The sequence below is a fragment of the Humulus lupulus genome, chromosome 2 (assembly GCF_963169125.1).
Source record: "Humulus lupulus chromosome 2, drHumLupu1.1, whole genome shotgun sequence".
NCBI classification, from domain to species: domain Eukaryota; kingdom Viridiplantae; phylum Streptophyta; class Magnoliopsida; order Rosales; family Cannabaceae; genus Humulus; species Humulus lupulus.
In genome coordinates, this window is record NC_084794.1 from 278,123,684 (window position 1) to 278,133,100 (window position 9,417).

Sequence of the window (9,417 nt, forward strand, 5' to 3'; positions counted from 1 at the left end):
CCTATCCAAGAAAATCATACGCCAAGGATATTTCTGGCCTACCATTAAAACAGATTCTTTCGAGTACGTGATGAAATGCGACAAATGCCAGAGATTCGCCACGATTCCTCGAGATCCTCCATCCAAGCTGACCATGTTGACTTCCCCATGGCCATTCGCGGTATGGGGAATCGACCTCATAGGCTCTCTCCCAACTGGCAAGGGCGGTGTGAAATATGTTGTCGTCGCTGTGGATTGCTTCACGAAGTGGACGGAGGCTGAACCATTGGCAACAATAACTTCCAAAAAGGTCCTTGACTTTGTGGTAAAAAACATCGTATGCCGATATGGGATGCCGAGGAAGATTGTATCCGACAACAAAACCCAGTTCGATTGCGACTTGTTTACCAACTTTTGTGAAAAGAACGGAATAATAAAGAGTTTTTCATCAGTAGGTCATCCTCAGGCGAACAGTCAGGTCGAGGCTATAAACAAAAATCTCAAGAGTTCACTGAAGAAAAAGTTGGAGGAAGCAAAGGGACGATGGCCCGAAGAATTGCCCCAACTCTTATGGGGATATAGGACCACAGCTCGAACATCAACGGGGCATACCCCGTTCTCTCTAGCATATGGTTGCGAGGAAATGTTGCCAATCGAGGTCAAAATTCCAACAATCCGCACTCATATTTACGACCAAAACTCAAACCACACTCATCTCGAAGAAACCTTAGACTTGATTGAAGAAAAGAGAAACGAGGCTCAGCTGAGGAACGCTGCCTACCAGCAACGAGCTACCAGGTATTTCAACAAGAGGGTTCGAGATCGAAAGTTCGGTGTAGGAGATCTGGTGTTGAGACGTGTATTTTTGGCAACACGAGATCCAGCAGCTGGTGTGCTTGGGCCAAATTGGGAAGGACCATACCAGATAGAGTCAGTCATCCGGCCCGGTGTTTACAAGCTAGCGAGATTGGATGGGAGCCTGGTACCGCGAGCATGGAATGGTGAACACCTAAGACCTTACTACCAATAGTATAGGAAAAGTGTTGCCTGTAACCATGATTTTCTACCTGTATTAATTTGTCTGCTTTTGAATTCCATCAAATAAAGATCTATTTCATTCAATATGTTATGTCTCTTTTTATTTTTGCAATCTCTCTTAATTTAATAACCTATGGTCACACTCATAGGATATTAAGGGGGCATTATTGGTATATATACCATCAGCTAAAAAATAAAATAACATGCACGAAATACATACAAGTGTTTGGATATAACCAGATGCGTGAGCTTAGATAGTTTGGACATAACCAAATTATCAAAAACATACAAGTGTTTGAATATAACCAGATGCGCGAGCTTAGATAGTTTGGACAACCGAATTATAAAAAACATACAAGTGTTTAGATATAACCAGATGCACGAGCTTAGATAGTTTGGAAAATCAAATTATCAAAAACATACAAGTATTTGGATGTAACCAGATGCGCGAGTTTAGATAGTTTGGACGTAACCAAATTATCAAAAGATAAAAATGTTTGGATATAACCAAATACGCGAACTAGGTAAAAAATATGTGTATGGATTACAAACCCAACACGAACTTAATAGGCTTGGAGCAAACTAGCCAAAACTAATCGACGATAAGTTGGAACCTAAACCTACTTCGAGATAAGTCGAGATCGAGGCTGGAATATCTTAAGGGAAAAAAAAGTTTCGAACTCATAACCTCGGAGAAATAACTGAGGACAAAGCCCTGTAACTAAGCAATTAGATATAGCTAAACCGTTCGCATTACATACCATACAAGTACTTTCGGGTTCATGGTTAAAGTAATATCCGACCTTCATAAATAACGAGATCGGAAGCGGATAATTCGAGCAAACGATGCATGAATGCGTTGAGTCTCGAGCCTAAATCCAAACTATGTTTGTATGAATAAATAAACATAAACGATTCATTAATATAAAATGTGCAAAATATTTCGAACCAAGAAATATAAAGCATATGTATTAATATAAAAAGAAATTGTATCAACCCTACGGGCATAAATTAAAGTAATTACAAAAATAAGAGGAAGCAGCCCCAAGATAAGAAATTCCCCCGAGATCAGATTTAGGAAGGAACACCCTCCTTGGCCTTCTCAGCGTCGGCAGCACTGGACCCCTCAGGACGAATAGCATGACTATCCTCCTGAGCACCTTCGGAGGCGGCCTCCTGAGCAGCCTCTTCCGCCTCGAGCCAAGCATTCCACTTATCCAGAAGCTTCGCCTCATGAGGACCTAAGAAACTGGTATCGAGGTCTTCGTTGTTGGCCCACATTCTGTACATGGCCGAATCAACCACCTGGTCCTTCTTCTCTTTATACTCAGCGAGGAGGCGAGCCTTTTCACCCTCAATTATATCAAAAGTAGCGGCCTGGTCTTCTTCGAGCTTTTTGTTAGCCTCTTGGAGCCGAGTGTTCTCCTTCTCAACTCCACGAGCCTTGCATTCTCTTTCTCGAGCTCCGTGAGCCTAGCATTCAGCTTCTTAAGCTCGAATGCCTTGGTCTTAAGCTCCTCGGCTCCTGCCTCAAGCTTTTTATGTCGTCACTCACTTTGAGTTGAAGATCCTTCACTTCCTGAGCATAACACTTGCTCGAATGGATCTCGTTGTTCAACCTATAGTTGAGCTGGGCAGTAACGGCAAGAGACTGACAAAAGAAAAAATCGTCATTAACACCAGGACTGTATAAATATACCTAAGAAGTAGAAGAAAACTTACCGCGGCAGCAAGCTCGATACTCTTCTCATAGAGGGCAGTGCAGTCTCGGGTATTGTTCAAAAATTGCCATTGAGGAGCGTCGAGACTGCTGAAGCTCTGGCCGACTCGGGACATAACATCTGAGCCCAGCATAGACCCATGGGGTCCAGTCGCATTGTCAATTACATACTTCTCGACGTGAGTGGAAATTGACAGCTTCTGAGCTCGAGAAGCAGAAGGCTTTCTGGGAGGTGGACCAAGTGTTGGCTGGGCCACTACAGGAAGTTGGGGCTTGGCCATAATAGAGGCACCGACCTATGAAGTCGGCACCACGATGGAAGCACCGACCTGCGAAGTCGGCACCGCGACGGAGCTCGTAACGGGCGGAGCCAGGGGAGGAGGTGTTTTCTCGGACCTCTTGGGGACTTTGGTGGGCCGGTCAACCTTTCGCGACCCCGCCCTGGGACGCTTGCTCCTCTTGGCACCGCCAGTCTCAAGGATGTTGTCAAGGTCGGAATCCATCTTGCCTGCACAATCACGCCACAATGTGAATCATAACAAAAAGAGGGAATAGTATATAAAGTGATTCAGCATCGCATAGATATACAAAGTAATGATAGAAGAAACCTAACTGGAACTCTCCCCCGAGCTCGAGCTCGGGGACCATGAAATTCCCCCATCTTCAGAAGAGGCGGGGGGAGTACCTTCCCTATAGGAGGACGTTAACCTCGAAAGGTACCTATAGTCATTGGTCCCATATTGGACGGCTATCCCGTCCCACACCTAGTTCAGACTGTACATGGTGTCATACTTCCCGAGCCAACTATCAAACCTATGAACTCGGTTGTCTACCCAAGTCCATATATAGAAGTGGTCCCTATCATCTGGGCACAAGACTAACCTATCGCGTTGGTGCTTTAATAAGGTGGGGGACCACATTTTTGAGCTAAGGATGACTTTACCTTGATCATCTGAGTCTGAGCTCGAAGCTTTATCGTTAGCCTCGTTCCCCGACGGCAGGCTTCTTCGGCGAGCTAGGGGTGGGGGCCTCACCTTTCTCCTTGGAGGGAGGATTCCTGTGGGCAAAGGCACATGCTCCCAGTGGTCATACTTTTTATTGGACCAGTCCGAGGTGGACTTTCCATCTCCCAAAAGCCCGCAAGCTCAGAGCTTACTCTCATGTAAAAGGTATGAGAGAGACCTCCTGCCGTAAGGGAGTTGGAGCAGAGTCTCTCTATGCTCCTTCATTGCGTCATCGGGAGTAGGATGGTGAAAATTGGTTGGAAAATAAGACACATTTCAACTAAGTATGGACCTACAGATGAAAGCCAGAGTACAGAGATAAAGAAGGTTGGAGTACTTATGAATCCGTCTGAATGAGTAGCATCGAGATGGGGACAAGCCATCTGTCCAGAAGAAGGCTTTCTTAAAGTCAGGTGGATGATTAGGAAGATCCTCAAACACCTTTTTCTCTTTGGGGTAGCTCGAGAGATAGTAAAAGCTGTCTCCTCCCCGAGCTCGGGAGGGATTGATTTTCAGACAGAAGAGGTATAAAATCTCCTGTGGTGAAGGTCCTTCCCACTTCAGCTCGTGGTATAGCAACCTCAGGGCAGACAGAACCCTGTAAGAATTGGTGTTGAGCTGGAATGGAGCCAGCCCAACAAAGTCCGTGAAGTCCTTGAAAAATGACTTCAAAGGCAGTAACGCTCCTGCCTTCATATGCTCTTGGCTCCAGGCCGCGTACCTCAGCTTGGGATTTCCATCTCCTGGGGCACGCAGCTTCGCTCACTGGGGGTAGGGGCTCGACACCTTAGGGTGCTTGACAGCCTAAGACCATGGAAGGCCAGGATATCAGTTATTTGGCCTAGTGAGGTAACCGAGCTCCAGTAGTGCTCAGCCTCGAATAATTCTCTCCTCGGTTGCGAGGTAGAAGGCTCACCCATCAGCGAGAATTGGAGTTCTCCCGGACTATACGCAATGGTCACTTTTAATTTAGGGTCGAGGGGAATCGGCCTGGGTCCAGAATCAGGTTCTGGATAAGAGCCTCTCGAATGGTTCTCCTCTTCTTTCCTATAACCTTGTCAATTTGGCGGTGATAATGAGCTCGAATCTCCTCCTGTTCGCGTGCGAGATCGTCTCGGGAATTAGACATTGATTTCGAGCAAACAGCGACTCTGGGCTCGGGTTATTGGCGAGTAAGGGATTTCCAGCAATGACCCCCACCGTCTTTCCAGATTCTGTGACATCTAGCGAGAAAGAAAAAATGGTGAGGGACATGCATGCAAAGGTTCAAGAATTGCGAGTTTGACAAGACAAGCTCGAAGAGTACTTGGATACGAAGCAAGCTCGATACTAAAAACCCGTATAAAGAATTGGAATGTGTACTCTATGAGAAAAAGGAGAGAGGATAATTTTTTTTTTAAAAATCCCGAAATATCAGGGAAAAAGGGTGGCGGTTATTCAGAAATAGTAATCTTGGGTATCGTGCCTTCTTTAAAACCAAGATTCTATACCTGATATCTTGGTCTGCAAGATATGTCTTTTAAATTTTGAAACCCAGAAAAAAGAGACCTTGTTCTACACCAAAACTGGATTTAGAACCAGTGATTTAAACCTAGCATGGAGACTTAGACGTGAAAGCATGTCGGTCAAAAGTCTCTCAGCGTGACAAACTAAGAAGATAAACTAGTATATTTTTAGAAATAAAAGAACTACGTAGACAGAAACTGGCATAATGAAAAAAAAAAAAAAAGACAATCAGATACTTACACAATGATGGCGATTGTAGAAAAATCGTCGATTGAAGGAGAGGCTGCAGATATGAGCTCACGATCTCGAACAAACTGGCGGTCCTCTGGTTCTTCGGCCGAGAAAACATGCACAAGCAAGAAGTTCTCAGGGACAGTCTCTGGTTTTGCTTCTTTTCTTTCTTCTGATGAGCGCAAAATAAAAGGGAGACGATGACTAAGGTCTTATATATAGATGGTAAAAGGGGATTAATCTGGGCCATTGAAGAAAACCCTTGTAAAATCAAACGGATAGGGATTAATGATATGATGGTACCAGAAAGGTGGCAGACGAATGATCGTGGGCAGATTTCCAAGGTACTCGAGTACCCTGAATGAGCAATACCAAACTGACACGTGTCCATTTTCAAGTATGTGACGGTTCGGTTCCCGAAGAAAGTAGTTCCAAAGTTTCCTTCTCATAGGATTCGAACAAATACTTTTGAGGGGGCAAACTGTTACACCCAGATTTCGAGCCATGAGAATTGTGACCTCAAAAGCTAGATTCATAATGAATGGACTCATAATATCTGGAACACGTTCGAAGCTTAGGCATCAGGCCTGCGAAGCAGAGGTGACTTCGAAGATGGTAGCCTCGAGATCCTCACAAGCTCGAAAGGCTGACCCCGAAATACGTCTGTTCTCGGGATAGCCCCGGATTAGGGGTCCCGAGCTCGACATAAGTATGAGTTCGAAACCACATGATCTCGGGAAGATGCTATAGCTCGAAGATCGATAAGAGACCTGGGTGAATAGGGCCTTGGTGATATAGGATAATAACTTTGAATATCCTAATGAATCATCTATAAGAGACGCGGTCTACATTGATTACTATAAATCCCCTACAATTATGGGATATTATTTGTTCAATTATACGCCCCCTGATCTTCAGGGGACGTTTCCTTGTATATAGGATTGCTAGCTTTTAATGCCATTTAATTTATTTGCATAAACAGAATAACTTCCCGAAATATGTGGGATAGTATTCTGAAAACTTCTCTATAAATAGAGAGGTCATGCACCATTGTAAAGGACCGAATTTTGGTGATCTTGAGAGAAAACTCTGGAAAATTCATCCTTGAAGAATTTTCAGAGATCATCTTAAGTTTAATAACAAAGACTCGTGGAATAGGCAGATTTAACTGCTGAACCACGTAAAAAATCTCGTTTGTGTTATCATATTTCATTCGGCCATAACTGATTATTGTTTTCGTGCTCTTATTTCACTGTTGACGAAAAACGGCGTCAACAATAAGCCAATCAACACCAACAATTCAAACAAATCAAACAACACACAGGTTTTCATCCATATATCACCGCAGCACACATAATTCTCATAACCTACTTCACTAAGACATGTAAGTTTTCAACCTTCCGTTATCACCGCAGAACACAGAATTCCCATAACCTACTTCGCTACAGATGAATATCTAAGATATTCAAACTCCACTAAAGTTATACAAATTCTATTCAAAATTATAAAAGATTGAAAATTAAATAAAATATCAAATACAACATACCTCCTACAATTAACTACCAATCCAATGCTTTACAAGAATCACTAAAGCATTTATAAATCATAAACACATTATAAAGACTATCACTCAAAAATCTTCCTTAAAAATAATATAAATTTAAAGCAACTAGATCTTAACCAAAAAAAAACTGTGGAATATAGTAACCCCTTGAGCCAATCTTCTCTCCTCTAGTTTCCAACTTAGCTCCACTTTCTTTTCCAAATCTTATGTAACTCAGGACCTTGTTAAATTATTATGGGTCAATCTGACACATTAATAGAGCATTAATCAATAATAGAACATACAGCTAGTTGATTAATGGAAAACCTTAAAAGTGGTCTGTGACAATTGAATATTCGTTCTGAATCCAAAAATCAAAATGCAACCTGGGCTTCCTATATTTTTCAAATGAGTAGTAACATAGAGCTAAAAGCTAGTGAAAAACCAGATAATCTCAGAAAGATTGCTATAAAAAAGAATGACTACTGATTTACCTGTGGGCCTTGTTCAATGCCTGCCTTGAATGGATCGCCAATAACACGTTCCATTGCACGTGCCTTCGCTTTTTAAACAAACTCGTCATACACACGCTCATGGACATAAGTTCTTGAACCAGCACAACACCAACAACAATACAACGAGGACCGCCAAAATACTCACCATTTTAATGCACAAAGCTAAGAGAATGAACATCAAGACAAGTTAGCCTATAATCAATAAAACTTACTGGAATAACCAATAAACCAAAAGGAGGACCAAAAGACAAAGCTATGGCTAAACAATAGAATCATGGAAAGTTTATTGGTTCATTAGTAATAAAAGACAGTTGAAAGAAAAAAATAGAAGGAAATGAAAAAATAGAAGAAAGGGAAAATGGAGCTTTGAAAGAAAAATCTGAATAAATCAAAAAAACAAAACAAAAAGTTAAAGAAACAAACAAACAAAATACTAACACTAATACATAACTAAGGCTCAAAGAAAATGATTTACCCATTCTAATTTTAGGGTTAAATCTTATGAGTTGCAGAAAAAGAACAAGTGACGAGAGAAATCATGGGTACTTATGTAAGCTACTAAGCTGAAATATCTACACTTGCAGCAATTTATTGTTTCAACAATTTACTAGTTGCTTCATTAACATAGATATGAATATAGTAGACAATTTTATAGAGAGAGCTATACAAAGAAAATGTCAAGTTTGAAGAATTTCTACCAAAGTGAGCAACGGGCAGCTTCCATTCTCATTGATTTCAACAGTCTTTTCGATCTGCACAAATGTTAAATGTTAGAATAAAAATTCCATTGTGATCCTAATCTGTGCAACAAGGTTTGAACGATTACCTGTAGCAATGCATGTCGTGCTGCCTCTCTCTCAAGTTCCCTCTTTCATTTAGCCTCGGCTGGAGCTTCCACTTCAGCTCCTCTTCAAGCATCTTCAATAGCCTGGGCTTCAACTCGTAACCTGGCTTTCTCTGGTTAGACATTAAGTACAAATAAATAAAATACATACATCATTCTCCACTTATTTGATTACAAAACATCTATACATCTCATTTGGTTTGCCTTTGCATGAAACTAAAAGCATATAGATGTATCTCAATGTATACAAAGCACAAAACTACACATAAATTAAATAAGTAGTTGCAACCTTTTCTCTGCTGCAGTTCAAGTTCCTCCCTCTCCTACCGCAATTTCTCAGGATCCCCTTTATCACCCTAATTTCAACCAATAATCACACACATGATCATGTATAGAGTAGAATTTAGCCATGAGATGGTCAGATAAAACTAGAATGAGTATAAAAGAGCCAAGAGTGATCAAGTGAGTGAGTGAGGAATTTTAGGGTTATTCATGACAAAACACAAGAGAAAATATATAAAATCAAACACTTGAGAGAATAAAGAGAGAAAGAGAGACACCTTATCTCCCGTTGCCTCGCAAGAACCCAACACCATCAAAAAACCGACGGCGACTCCGACAATCTAAGGGTTCGATCCTGGAGAGGGTTTTGAACCTAAGGAAGAGCTGAATCCAACCGTGCAACTGGCTCCATAAATGGAGGATGGAGGTGGCCGAAAAAACTCCTTGAATCTCACGGAGGCGCGTGACTTTAGCTAGGAGAGCTAAAACAAATTGAAACAAAGAATGGAAAAATTTCTTTCTAAATCAAAGAAAGACTCACCTCAACTATTGCATGGAAGACATCAGCCCTGGCAACTTTACCCGCTGCAGAGACGAGAGAGTAGCAATGACGGGCTATTCCTCGACATCGCACTCTGAACCAAACCCAAGTGTACTGCCTGCTTCATGACTGGAGTGCCGAAGCTTGGAGTCTTCAAAGACTACGATAGAGAATGGAAGAAATGGGAGGGAAATAGAAGAAGGAAGAGAGATGG